Below are 14,200 nucleotides of genomic sequence, written 5' to 3'. Positions count from 1 at the left end.
TGCCTGAGGGGGTCTCCTCCATCTCTGTGCATCTAGTTGAGCTTGCCCTTCTGAGGGTCGGTACCTGCCTTTGCAGGCTGCAATGCCAATCCAGAGGGATGACAAGTGTCAGGGTCCAGGGGTCCGCAACCACCTTTGTGGGCTGAAAGTGACCACCCAGAGATGCCAGATGTCAATGCCCACCCAGAGGAACGCCAGATGTCAATACCCACCCAGGGATGCCAGATGTCCCATTCTGAAGTTTCTCCTTAGACCCAAGATCACCTCGGAGAGATATGAGGTGGTTCAAACCCTGGTTCTCTCTGAAGTAGCCAAAGAGTGATTGCCGCAGACGGTTTTCTCTTGTTTCAAGGATTGTTTATTATATCTTATCTCAGGGACCTTTTACTTGGCCAGCAGCGATCTGCTCAGCCTGGCATCCAGGGTGGAATCTGCCTGGTGAAGGCAGGGCTTATTTTATGTAGTTTGTACTATGTGTTACATGTTTACAAAATGTTCCCAATACAATACAATTTTATTAAATGGTCCAGCCCTGACCCCATCCAATCCAAGAGTGCCAACGTGTCACCCAATATGGATGACATGGAGAAGAAGGAGTAAAAGGTGTCCACCCCCCAAATTCTCCATCTTGGCCACATGTCCCTTATAAGAAACATTCCAAAAAGTCTATTTATCTACATTCTAACAATCTAATTTACACTTTACTAATTTTGATAGCTTGTTTCCATTCCCTCTGGGTTTACAATTTCCCTCAGGGGTTAGAATTCAACGCCTGAGACACCAGGGTCTCACTCAGGAGTTTTTGAGACCCTTGCCATGTTGGCTTGAGACCTCCAAGGAGGCCGGGGGTATGCCCTGGGCTCCCACAGGACCCCACAACACCCTGCAATGGAGGATTATCCTTGCCTCTGCCAGGTTCTCCTTATTCATCTCTGGCCTGTGTGCTCCTGGCTTGAGCTCCCCACCATGGTCATTCCTGGTGGTGGGGAGGGGGAGTGAGGATTTCAGTGCCAATGTGGGAGGTGCCAGCAGGGTCAGAGATGTGTGGAGGTGACAGTGATAGAGTGATGGGAAGTGCAGATGGACACAGGAACAAGACAACACCTCTGGGGGAAACTTCTTGGAAATTTGGGGTATTTTTCTTTGTAAAATGAATACAGACAAAGAGCAAAGCTTTGCTCAAAGGGTTTATTGATTATTCAGGGGAAATGGCCCAGGGCTCAAAGGGTTCAGGGGGTTCCTCCAGGGGTGATCATCTCCTCATGCCGCCAGAGGGAATCAGGACACCGGTGTCCCCATAACTTGCAATCCTAAAAATCAAAACCCAGAATGTGACCTCTGGTGCCCACTGGCATAGGAGAGGGGCCCTGTCCCCACCCCTCTCCCTGCAGGCACAGCTCACCTAGGCACCCAGAGAGGCAGCCAGGCGCTTCTGCCGCAGAACAGCCTCCAGCTTTTCAACAACTGGGGGCTGGGGACAAACACAGCATTAGAGACACACTGGGGGCACTGGGCTGCACTGGAATGTGGGGAAAAGCATGGGGTCCTTGGGGAAAGGGGTTCTGCAGGGAGCAATGGGGGGCAGGAGCTACTGTGCTCCTGCCCAGAAGCCCCCAGGGGGGTGCTGGGGGAACAGGGGTGGGAATACAATGGGGCCTGGGAAATAGGTTCTCTGGGGAAGATCTATGGGGAAGGGGAGTTGTCTAGGGTGTCAGAAGGGGTGCAATGGGCTGTGCTGGGACAAACTGGGATGGTCTGGGGTGTGCTGGCCGTGCAAGGGGAGGGTCTGACACGGGCAGAACTCGTGGTACGCACCAGAGGCGTCTCCAGGTTCACGACATTGTCTAAATCAATCTGCAGAGAGAACAGGAGACTTTGCTGGGCACTGGGAAGGCCCCTGTGCCAGCAAGGGATAGGCGGACACAGCTACCCCCAAATTCCCAGAGGGGATGCCCTCCAATCCCAGCACACCACTCACCTCCTGGAGATCATCTTGGGTTCCTTCCAGGAGCGCCTGGAAATGGAGAACAAAAGTTTGGTCTGGATTGGACCTTGTGTGGCTGTGGGGGCACAGGGGTGCAGGGAGCAGGGTGGGGACGATGGGGTGGGATTTCAGGGCCTCCAAGGAGATCTTTTTGAGGTGGGGAGAGACCCAAAGACATTGAACTGGGGTCAGTGGAGGGCCCAAGGGACAGGACTGGGGCTGAAAAGGGGCTCGGTGTAAGGTAAAGGGGAGGAGAAAGAAATTGCAGGGTAGGGACATGGGGTGCAAGGAAGGGGCTGGCTGGGGACAGAATAACGAGGATGGGTGGGGACAAAAGAGTCAGGACCCAGAGAGGATTTGGGAAGGGGGGTGAGTCAGGGAATTGTTGAAGGGGACCCTGCTGCTTTGGTCAGGAAGAAAGGCAAAGGATTGAGGGGGCACCTGGAAGCAAAGACCTTGGGCATGGTCAGTGGGAGGCATTTGGGGACCCTGGAGAGGACACAGAGGAGGGAGCAGGGAGGGAATTTCTGAAGGGACCCAGAGTGTGGGATGGGAGGCGACCAAGGGCAGGGTGTGGGGACAGCGTTTGGCTGGTGCCTCACCTTGGCCTGTGCCGGGGGGCACAGCAGGATGGAGAAGAGCAGGGCCACGCTGAGCACAGCCACCTTCATCTTCCTCTTGCTATGGACAGCACTGACTGAGGCTGCAGCAGGGCAGGAGCACATTTATCCCTGCCAGGACTCCTCCCTCCACCCTCCCTGACAGCCCCCAGGCCAAAGCCCGGCTTGGCACAGTCCCCAGTCATGGCCACAAGCCTGGCCCTGGCACAGAATCCATCCCATCCGTGGCACTGATCCAGCCCCCTCCCTGCATACCCCCAGCTTCCTGCATGGGGCAGCTGCCCCTGGAAGGGACCAGGCACCCGGGGGACCAATGGAGGCAGGCAGGGATCCAAAGGCTGCTGGGGACCCTGTGAGGACAACCCCCACTCCAACACAATCCATCCTCCAACAGCCCCCTTGGGCAACACCCCCCATCTCCTGGTACCCCTCCTCTCCAAGGGTTTTTCCTTCAAGACATCCCAGAGCTGACACCAGCCACTCACCCAGACTGTCTAAGCAGAATTGTCACTGTTCCCCATCCTGCCCCATGGGGAAAAAGCAGATGGACTGACCCCTCTTCTTGGAACATCAAGACTCCAGAATCTTGGAAAACTGAGACATGATAGGACAGGGGTGTCAACAACCTGGGAAACATCAAGGTGATTTGGATCTCCAGACACTGGAGACACTGGGGAGAACTGGGAAATGATGACCACCTGAAGACAAGGCTGAAGGCTTGGGGAATTGCTCAGGTGTGGCGCTTCCCCCATTCAGACCACCCCATTATTTCACTTTCCCTGCATGGCTCAAACTGGTCCCATCTTCAGCCCCAGGGTGGAGTCCAGGTGGCAATATCCTGTGACCTGAGGCTGACCCTCATCCTGTCACACCTGCAGTCAATAAACCCTCCCAGAGCACCTGGGTCCTGCTCTACACAGCTGCCACACACGGGGGCTGCCAGGGACCCCATCCCCAACAAGGCTTCAGCTCTAGAACTGTCCCTGCCTGGGGCTTGCCCACAGCTCCCCAAGGCCCTTGTCCCCACACAGGGTCTCTGCAATGCCCTGAACCAAGGCCAGCAGTGGCCCTGAGCAGGATATGCCCATCCCTGGGACATGGAGAAGTGGGCACTTCTCCTAGAGCACCCATTGGGATCAAATTGGGCAAACAGAGGTGCCCAGGTAGGGGAAGGATGTTGGTCCCCAGCCAGCATCTCTGATAAGCCCTGTTTACCCAGAGCCTGAGGCAGCAGGAAGACATTCAGAAATCTTGGGCATCCGAGAGGTGAAAATCCCCTGTGAAGTGGTTCCTGAGGGCTGTCCATGGCTTTGATTCCCCCATCCCCTGCTGCCCATTCCCTCCCATAGCCTTCCCTGTGGGACAGCCCAGGGCTGACCACATCCCCAAACCCGTTGAATCCAAGAAGAATTGCCGCTATTCCCGCTCTGGCACTTTGAGGAAACAGTGGTGGGCACTGACTCCTCTTCCTGGGGCATCAGGAATCAGGGCAAATAGGAATGTGGGAGGACTTTGAGTCAAGGGCAGGCAGGTGATTGGGATCTGCAGTCACTGGAGACACTGGGAACTCTGGGCAATGCTGATCACCTGAGGACAAGGCTGAGGCTTTGGGAATTGCTCAGGTGGGCCTATTCTCACAGCCAGGCCACTCCATTTCCCTTTCCCAAACCAGTCCCTTTTCCCTGCCCCAGAGCAGAGTCCAGACAGGAATGTCCCCTGCCCTGGTGCTGAACCCAGAGCCACTGTGGCCACCCAGAGCACCTGCGTCCTGCTCTGCACAACTGCCACACACTGGGCGTGCCAGGGACTCCATCCCCAACAAGGCTCCCTCTCTAGCATTGTCCCTGGCTGCAACAGGCTGCAGCTCCCTGAAGCTCTTGTCCCCGCACAATGTCTCTGTAGTGCCCTGAACCAAGTCCAGCAATGGCCTAGAGCAGGATGTGCCCATCCCCAGGGATGTAGGGGAGCAGGTGTTTGTCCCCAGGCAGCCACTGGAATCAAATTGGGCAAACAGTGGTGCCCATGCAGGGGAAGGATGTTGGTCCCCAGCCAGCATCTCTGATAAGCCCTGTTTGCCCAGAGCCTGAGGCATCAGGAAGACATTCAGACATCTCGGGCATCCAAGAAATGAAAATCCCCTGAGAAGTGGTTCCTGAGGGCTGTCCATGGCTGTGATTCCTGTTTGACATTCCAGGACATTACAGAAGATTTCCTACTTCCTAGGAGGTGCCTTGGAGTCCTGAAAGGTTGCAACGAGGTCTCCCCACAGCCTTTTCTTTTCCAGGCTGAGCAGTCCCAGCTCTCTCTGCCTGTCTCTGTCACAGAGGTGCTCCAGCCCTCAGAGAGTCTTGGTGTCCTCCTCTGGAACAGCTCTGTGAGTTCTGAGTCTTTCCTGTGCTGAGAATCCTCTTGCAAATTATTTATGCAGAAGACACCACCGATAGAAGAGGGGAAACTCATTCATCCTGAAGGACTGGCAGGAGTGTAGAGTCAAACTGTAGGGACAGATCCTGGAGAGCTGACACAGCCCCCAGAGAGAAAGGAACCCTCTCACGGGGTTCTCTGAAAATGGGGGATCACTCTACCCATACTGGGAACATCCGTGTGTGTCCAGCTCGTTCTCCTCAGGCTGTTGCACATGGTAAGTGCCCGTCCAGTGCCATCTCCAACTGGCACAGATCTCCAAGGCAGCCTAGAGCTCTCCTTGGCCAAAGTTCCTAAATTAGGACCCCGCAGACACTTCCTGAATTCCTCTCCAAGGTGATTAGGAGCTTTGGTGCTTAGGAACATTGGCCAGCACACCAATGACATCCCAGCTCTTGTCCATCTGGTCAAGAATCCCCCACAGAGACACTCTGCTCTCTCATCTCTGGGATATGGGGAGCAGATATTTGTCCCCAGGCAATTACTGGGATCAAATTGGGCAAACAGAGGTGCCCAGGTAGTGGAAGGATGTTGGTCCCCAGTCAGCATCTCTGATAAGCCCTGTTTACCCAGAGCCTGAGGCAGCAGGAAGACATTCAGACATCTTGGGCATCAGAGAGGTGAAAATCCCCTGTGAAGTGGTTCCTGAGAGCTGTCCATGGCTGTGATTCCTGTTTCACATTCCGGGACTTTAGTGAATATTTCTAGTTTCTCTCTGCTCTGGATGCATCAGAGAGGTATTTTGGGTCAACTGGGAAAACATTTCAGGCCACTGCCTTGACTGTTTGCTCTAGAACTTGCACCAAGAGCCACAATGCCCATGGGGGAAGATTTTCCTCTGGAATTTTTTTGCTTTGTGCCCCATGGATGAGAGAGCAGAGTGTCTCTGTGGGGGATTCTTGACCAGATGGACAAGAGCTGGGATGTCATTGGTGTGCTGGCCAATGTTCCTAAGCACCAAAGCTCCTAATCACCTTGGAGAGGAATTCAGGAAGTGTCTGCGGGTCCTAATTTAGGAACTTTGGCCAAGGAGAGCTCTAGGCTGCCTTGGAGATCTGTGCCAGTTGGAGATGGCACTGGACGGGCACTTACCATGTGCAACAGCCTGAGGAGAACGAGCTGGACACACACGGATGTTCCCAGTATGGGTAGAGTGATCCCCCATTTTCAGAGAACCCCGTGAGAGGGTTCCTTTCTCTCTGGGGGCTGTGTCAGCTCTCCAGGATCTGTCCCTACAGTTTGACTCTACACTCCTGCCAGTCCTTCAGGATGAATGAGTTTCCCCTCTTCTATCGGTGGTGTCTTCTGCATAAATAATTTGCAAGAGGATTCTCAGCACAGGAAAGACTCAGAACTCACAGAGCTGTTCCAGAGGAGGACACCAAGACTCTCTGAGGGCTGGAGCACCTCTGTGACAGAGACAGGCAGAGAGAGCTGGGACTGCTCAGCCTGGAAAAGAAAAGGCTGTGGGGAGACCTCGTTGCAACCTTTCAGGACTCCAAGGCACCTCCTAGGAAGTAGGAAATCTTCTGTAATGTCCTGGAATGTCAAACAGGAATCACAGCCATGGACAGCCCTCAGGAACCACTTCTCAGGGGATTTTCATTTCTTGGATGCCCGAGATGTCTGAATGTCTTCCTGATGCCTCAGGCTCTGGGCAAACAGGGCTTATCAGAGATGCTGGCTGGGGACCAACATCCTTCCCCTGCATGGGCACCACTGTTTGCCCAATTTGATTCCAGTGGCTGCCTGGGGACAAACACCTGCTCCCCTACATCCCTGGGGATGGGCACATCCTGCTCTAGGCCATTGCTGGACTTGGTTCAGGGCACTACAGAGACATTGTGCGGGGACAAGAGCTTCAGGGAGCTGCAGCCTGTTGCAGCCAGGGACAATGCTAGAGAGGGAGCCTTGTTGGGGATGGAGTCCCTGGCACGCCCAGTGTGTGGCAGTTGTGCAGAGCAGGACGCAGGTGCTCTGGGTGGCCACAGTGGCTCTGGGTTCAGCACCAGGGCAGGGGACATTCCTGTCTGGACTCTGCTCTGGGGCAGGGAAAAGGGACTGGTTTGGGAAAGGGAAATGGAGTGGCCTGGCTGTGAGAATAGGCCCACCTGAGCAATTCCCAAAGCCTCAGCCTTGTCCTCAGGTGATCAGCATTGCCCAGAGTTCCCAGTGTCTCCAGTGACTGCAGATCCCAATCACCTGCCTGCCCTTGACTCAAAGTCCTCCCACATTCCTATTTGCCCTGATTCCTGATGCCCCAGGAAGAGGAGTCAGTGCCCACCACTGTTTCCTCAAAGTGCCAGAGCGGGAATAGCGGCAATTCTTCTTGGATTCAACGGGTTTGGGGATGTGGTCAGCCCTGGGCTGTCCCACAGGGAAGGCTATGGGAGGGAATGGGCAGCAGGGGATGGGGGAATCAAAGCCATGGACAGCCCTCAGGAACCACTTCACAGGGGATTTTCACCTCTCGGATGCCCAAGATTTCTGAATGTCTTCCTGCTGCCTCAGGCTCTGGGTAAACAGGGCTTATCAGAGATGCTGGCTGGGGACCAACATCCTTCCCCTACCTGGGCACCTCTGTTTGCCCAATTTGATCCCAATGGGTGCTCTAGGAGAAGTGCCCACTTCTCCATGTCCCAGGGATGGGCATATCCTGCTCAGGGCCACTGCTGGCCTTGGTTCAGGGCATTGCAGAGACCCTGTGTGGGGACAAGGGCCTTGGGGAGCTGTGGGCAAGCCCCAGGCAGGGACAGTTCTAGAGCTGAAGCCTTGTTGGGGATGGGGTCCCTGGCAGCCCCCGTGTGTGGCAGCTGTGTAGAGCAGGACCCAGGTGCTCTGGGAGGGTTTATTGACTGCAGGTGTGACAGGATGAGGGTCAGCCTCAGGTCACAGGATATTGCCACCTGGACTCCACCCTGGGGCTGAAGATGGGACCAGTTTGAGCCATGCAGGGAAAGTGAAATAATGGGGTGGTCTGAATGGGGGAAGCGCCACACCTGAGCAATTCCCCAAGCTTCAGCCTTGTCTTCAGGTGGTCATCATTTCCCAGTTCTCCCCAGTGTCTCCAGTGTCTGGAGATCCAAATCACCTTGATGTTTCCCAGGTTGTTGACACCCCTGTCCTATCATGTCTCAGTTTTCCAAGATTCTGGAGTCTTGATGTTCCAAGAAGAGGGGTCAGTCCATCTGCTTTTTCCCCATGGGGCAGGATGGGGAACAGTGACAATTCTGCTTAGACAGTCTGGGTGAGTGGCTGGTGTCAGCTCTGGGATGTCTTGAAGGAAAAACCCTTGGAGAGGAGGGGTACCAGGAGATGGGGGGTGTTGCCCAAGGGGGCTGTTGGAGGATGGATTGTGTTGGAGTGGGGGTTGTCCTCACAGGGTCCCCAGCAGCCTTTGGATCCCTGCCTGCCTCCATTGGTCCCCCGGGTGCCTGGTCCCTTCCAGGGGCAGCTGCCCCATGCAGGAAGCTGGGGGTATGCAGGGAGGGGGCTGGATCAGTGCCACGGATGGGATGGATTCTGTGCCAGGGCCAGGCTTGTGGCCATGACTGGGGACTGTGCCAAGCCGGGCTTTGGCCTGGGGGCTGTCAGGGAGGGTGGAGGGAGGAGTCCTGGCAGGGATAAATGTGCTCCTGCCCTGCTGCAGCCTCAGTCAGTGCTGTCCATAGCAAGAGGAAGATGAAGGTGGCTGTGCTCAGCGTGGCCCTGCTCTTCTCCATCCTGCTGTGCCCCCCGGCACAGGCCAAGGTGAGGCACCAGCCAAACGCTGTCCCCACACCCTGCCCTTGGTCGCCTCCCATCCCACACTCTGGGTCCCTTCAGAAATTCCCTCCCTGCTCCCTCCTCTGTGTCCTCTCCAGGGTCCCCAAATGCCTCCCACTGACCATGCCCAAGGTCTTTGCTTCCAGGTGCCCCCTCAATCCTTTGCCTTTCTTCCTGACCAAAGCAGCAGGGTCCCCTTCAACAATTCCCTGACTCACCCCCCTTCCCAAATCCTCTCTGGGTCCTGCCTCTTTTGTCCCCACCCATCCTCGTTATTCTGTCCCCAGCCAGCCCCTTCCTTGCACCCCATGTCCCTACCCTGCAATTTCTTTCTCCTCCCCTTTACCTTACACCGAGCCCCTTTTCAGCCCCAGTCCTGTCCCTTGGGCCCTCCACTGACCCCAGTTCAATGTCTTTGGGTCTCTCCCCACCTCAAAAAGATCTCCTTGGAGGCCCTGAAATCCCACCCCATCGTCCCCACCCTGCTCCCTGCACCCCTGTGCCCCCACAGCCACACAAGGTCCAATCCAGACCAAACTTTTGTTCTCCATTTCCAGGCGCTCCTGGAAGGAACCCAAGATGATCTCCAGGAGGTGAGTGGTGTGCTGGGATTGGAGGGCATCCCCTCTGGGAATTTGGGGGTAGCTGTGTCCGCCTATCCCTTGCTGGCACAGGGGCCTTCCCAGTGCCCAGCAAAGTCTCCTGTTCTCTCTGCAGATTGATTTAGACAATGTCGTGAACCTGGAGACGCCTCTGGTGCGTACCACGAGTTCTGCCCGTGTCAGACCCTCCCCTTGCACGGCCAGCACACCCCAGACCATCCCAGTTTGTCCCAGCACAGCCCATTGCACCCCTTCTGACACCCTAGACAACTCCCCTTCCCCATAGATCTTCCCCAGAGAACCTATTTCCCAGGCCCCATTGTATTCCCACCCCTGTTCCCCCAGCACCCCCCTGGGGGCTTCTGGGCAGGAGCACAGTAGCTCCTGCCCCCCATTGCTCCCTGCAGAACCCCTTTCCCCAAGGACCCCATGCTTTTCCCCACATTCCAGTGCAGCCCAGTGCCCCCAGTGTGTCTCTAATGCTGTGTTTGTCCCCAGCCCCCAGTTGTTGAAAAGCTGGAGGCTGTTCTGCGGCAGAAGCGCCTGGCTGCCTCTCTGGGTGCCTAGGTGAGCTGTGCCTGCAGGGAGAGGGGTGGGGACAGGGCCCCTCTCCTATGCCAGTGGGCACCAGAGGTCACATTCTGGGTTTTGATTTTTAGGATTGCAAGTTATGGGGACACCGGTGTCCTGATTCCCTCTGGCGGCATGAGGAGATGATCACCCCTGGAGGAACCCCCTGAACCCTTTGAGCCCTGGGCCATTTCCCCTGAATAATCAATAAACCCTTTGAGCAAAGCTTTGCTCTTTGTCTGTATTCGTTTTACAAAGAAAAATACCCCAAATTTCCAAGAAGTTTCCCCCAGAGGTGTTGTCTTGTTCCTGTGTCCATCTGCACTTCCCATCACTCTATCACTGTCACCTCCACACATCTCTGACCCTGCTGGCACCTCCCACATTGGCACTGAAATCCTCACTCCCCCTCCCCACCACCAGGAATGACCATGGTGGGGAGCTCAAGCCAGGAGCACACAGGCCAGAGATGAATAAGGAGAACCTGGCAGAGGCAAGGATAATCCTCCATTGCAGGGTGTTGTGGGGTCCTGTGGGAGCCCAGGGCATACCCCGGCCTCCTTGGAGGTCTCAAGCCAACATGGCAAGGGTCTCAAAAACTCCTGAGTGAGACCCTGGTGTCTCAGGCGTTGAATTCTAACCCCTGAGGGAAATTGTAAACCCAGAGGGAATGGAAACAAGCTATCAAAATTAGTAAAGTGTAAATTAGATTGTTAGAATGTAGATAAATAGACTTTTTGGAATGTTTCTTATAAGGGACATGTGGCCAAGATGGAGAATTTGGGGGGTGGACACCTTTTACTCCTTCTTCTCCATGTCATCCATATTGGGTGACACGTTGGCACTCTTGGATTGGATGGGGTCAGGGCTGGACCATTTAATAAAATTGTATTGTATTGGGAACATTTTGTAAACATGTAACACATAGTACAAACTACATAAAATAAGCCCTGCCTTCACCAGGCAGATTCCACCCTGGATGCCAGGCTGAGCAGATCGCTGCTGGCCAAGTAAAAGGTCCCTGAGATAAGATATAATAAACAATCCTTGAAACAAGAGAAAACCGTCTGCGGCAATCACTCTTTGGCTACTTCAGAGAGAACCAGGGTTTGAACCACCTCATATCTCTCCGAGGTGATCTTGGGTCTAAGGAGAAACTTCAGAATGGGACATCTGGCATCCCTGGGTGGGTATTGACATCTGGCGTTCCTCTGGGTGGGCATTGACATCTGGCATCTCTGGGTGGTCACTTTCAGCCCACAAAGGTGGTTGCGGACCCCTGGACCCTGACACTTGTCATCCCTCTGGATTGGCATTGCAGCCTGCAAAGGCAGGTACCGACCCTCAGAAGGGCAAGCTCAACTAGATGCACAGAGATGGAGGAGACCCCCTCAGGCAGAGACATTTGGCACGGACCCTGGTGTATCTATGTAGCCTGCAAAGGCAGTTACAGACCCCCAGAAGACCGAGCTTCAGAAAAGGCACGCTGATGAAGAGGACTGGCGAGGAGATTTCTGGCCCTCTGCCAAGAAAAGCCAAGTTCCAGACGCGAGTCAGAGAGGAGTTGTCCCGGGAAGCCTCACTCCTGTGCACTGCTGGTCGGTTTCAGGAACCTCCAAATCGATTTTGGACGAATTGGTTTGGGTAAGATGGTTCAGAATCAGGCTCATCATAGGATTCCCACCTAACCATGAGCAGGGGGAGGGAGGTTTATGGCTGCCTTGCTATCAGCAGGCGGAGAAAGCAATTGAAGTCCCTCAGAGACTGGGGAAGGATTCTCACCTAGCCATGAGCTGGGGGAGGGAAGTTTATGACTGCCTTGCCAGCAGCAGGTGGTTCAGGAAAGGCCTTGCCAACAGCAAGGTGGGGAAAAATTAAGTTAGAATTATTTCCAAGTGAGTTAGAAAACTTAGATTATTGCTACTTTGCCTCTTCAGAAATCCTGACCCCAGAAGGCGGGAGGGCATTACAGGCAACTCCCTGGGCCATGGAGGACAGAGGGGAGGGGGACAGGACCGCGAAAAAGCAGGGAAAAGCGCGGGCTCGGGGATGTCCGGGGATAGGCAACCTGCGGCGGCAACCGGGACGCAGAAAAGCGGGAAGTATGAAAAGGCACTGACAGACCTGCCTCCACCTGTTAGGAATGCTGGGGGACGAGGTGAATGCCCTGTTTCAGGGAAACCTGAGATATCCACATTAGAACTGGCAGATTCTAATGGGGAAAGAAATTTATGCTTTTTAAAGTCAAAGGAGAAAACATTAACAACTTTTGAGCAATTGCAGGCAGCTGCTGAGACAGAGCCAGTCCGGACACAGCCCGTTCAAACCCACGGTGCAGCAGCGTGAGGTCACAGCTCTGGGACTCACCGAGGGAGGGGGGTGCAGCCGCCTGGTTCCCAGAGGCTCTGGCAGCACCCCCGCTGCTCTGCCCTGCCTGCACAGACCCAGTGCTGCAGAGGGGAGGAGGGATGGGGGATGGAGAGATGCCAAGAGCTGCTTTTTACCTATATTGTGGAGAACAAACAGAGCAAGGGAACATGATAACCAACTCACTTTTATTTTCAGTTCTTGTATGTTAAACTAAAGGTGTTTCTTTTTTTATTGTTGTTAAAAAAAGACGCAGAAATTTTAAGAATTGTGAAAGTATTTTAATAGTATTAGGTATTTTAATAATTGAAGGTATAATAAGTATTTTGTATTTTATTTGAATACATATCATCTATATTTATGTTATTGTTCAGATATGAATAGACATTTATCTAAATGTCAACATTGAGTTTTAATTTTCCTGTAGTTAATTGTTTTAAAGAAGCCAGTTTTATAATATTTGCAATACAGTCAATATAAATCAATAGATTTTGAGTTAGATTTTAGAATTTAAATTTAATTTCTGTATTTAATTTTAAAAACACTGCAATAAGATTGTATGAATTCTGTATCACAGAACAATTTTGTGTTCTGTTTCATTGTTTAATCTGAAATCTTTCAATATTTTAAGTAAGTTTTGGAAAGCCTCCAGACGTGTCCTTGAATCAAATGTATGAAGATAATCAGCTAAGTTGTGAAATTAATGTTTCTTGTTTTCCTTTTATTAATTCTCTCTTTTATTTTGGCAGGTCTTCTGTGACCTGGCACTGTGCTATCTTATGGTTTTGAATATTTTGCAGAATTCCAGAAAATTATTTGAGCTTCATTCTCAGAACAAATTCCTAGTGTTTTGGTTTCCTGAGTTGCTATCACAGAAGCACTGCAGTGTCTTGCTATGTTCAAAGTATCTTAACCTAAACAAGAATTTTAGAGAAAACAAGTTGTTAGAGGAATTTGATTTATTTTTGAAATGTTTAATTGTATCTTTGTTGTTAAGAGTTGTGGTTTTTTTCTTTAATAAGAAGATGTCAGGGAGTTCTCTTCCAAATAGAATTTAGGCTCTGGCCAAGTCTTGATTCTAACTGAAAGAGAAATTGTGTAAACCCAGGTGTTTTCTGCATCAAAATAATATTCCAGTCATTTGGATTGGCAATTTGACTTATCAATATAACAGCTGAAGCTGACTTTGAAGTGAATTTGGTGCTCATTTTCCGGAGATGACCATCTAATTCCTCATTGAATCAAGGTTTGTGATCTGTCTGCAGACACTGAGGTGATGACACAGTTTTTTTTAAATTGATGATTATTTAATATTGTAAAGGTATGTCTGTTGTTTAAAGCACTGTTAATTATTGTATTGTGTTTATTTGCAGAAGATTGTAAACTTTGGGTTTGTTTCTTTTGTTAGGTAATAGTTGAAATAATAGTTGAACGAAAAATTCTCCAGTTTTGATCAAAAATTTAGAGACAGAGAAAGTTGAAAAGCTTTCAAAGTAAGCATTTGGGGGAAGGGCTCTGTTTGTGTCCCCACAGAGAGAGGACGGAGATGGAAGCCAGTGAGATACGTGAGGCAATGTCCGGCCAAGACGTAGGCAGATGCCAGCCCAGGAAGTGAAGAAGGGAGCTCGTAGGCAGAATCAAGGACAAAGGATGTGAACTTCTCTTCAAACAAGATATAAAAGACTTAAGGACTGACAGTGAAACATGTTTGTTTATATGCTGTTTTATCTTATCTTTTGTCCACTATGTTAGGCAACAAAGCTGTGAAAAGGGTGTTTTTGGTGCAAACATGGGGGGAGATGGGGAGCCCAGGGCATAACCCTGGCCTCCTTGGGGGTCTCAAAACGCCCTGGCAAGGGTCTCAAAGA

General features: G+C 52.3%; 2 long non-coding RNA genes across 4 annotated transcripts; one reads left to right on the top strand and one right to left on the bottom strand.

Annotated features, from left to right (window-relative positions):
* Nucleotides 1-1,174: 1,174 nt before the first annotated feature.
* LOC306816539 lies at nucleotides 1,175-2,719 on the bottom strand. Of its 2 annotated transcripts, XR_013777704.1 has the most exons (5): nucleotides 2,587-2,719; nucleotides 1,979-2,014; nucleotides 1,816-1,854; nucleotides 1,403-1,471; nucleotides 1,175-1,310 (listed from the first exon to the last, which is right to left on the bottom strand). It is a non-coding gene; the product is annotated as an uncharacterized lncRNA (long non-coding RNA). The 2 variants fall into 2 exon arrangements; XR_013777703.1 differs by having other exon boundaries at nucleotides 1,175-1,471.
* A 5,282-nt stretch (nucleotides 2,720-8,001) lies between these two features.
* LOC306816536 lies at nucleotides 8,002-10,190 on the top strand. 2 transcript variants are annotated; one of them, XR_013777699.1, is made up of 6 exons: nucleotides 8,002-8,062; nucleotides 8,678-8,778; nucleotides 9,351-9,386; nucleotides 9,511-9,549; nucleotides 9,894-9,962; nucleotides 10,055-10,190. It is a non-coding gene; the product is annotated as an uncharacterized lncRNA (long non-coding RNA). The 2 variants fall into 2 exon arrangements; XR_013777700.1 differs by having other exon boundaries at nucleotides 9,894-10,190.
* The last annotated feature ends 4,010 nt before the right edge of the window (nucleotides 10,191-14,200 follow it).

The sequence above is a fragment of the Erithacus rubecula genome (genome assembly GCF_903797595.1).
Source record: "Erithacus rubecula genome assembly, contig: scaffold_661_arrow_ctg1, whole genome shotgun sequence".
In the NCBI taxonomy this organism is placed as follows: domain Eukaryota; kingdom Metazoa; phylum Chordata; class Aves; order Passeriformes; family Muscicapidae; genus Erithacus; species Erithacus rubecula.
The sequence above is the reverse complement of the archived record's forward strand: the minus strand, read 5'-3'. Positions and strand labels throughout refer to the sequence as shown.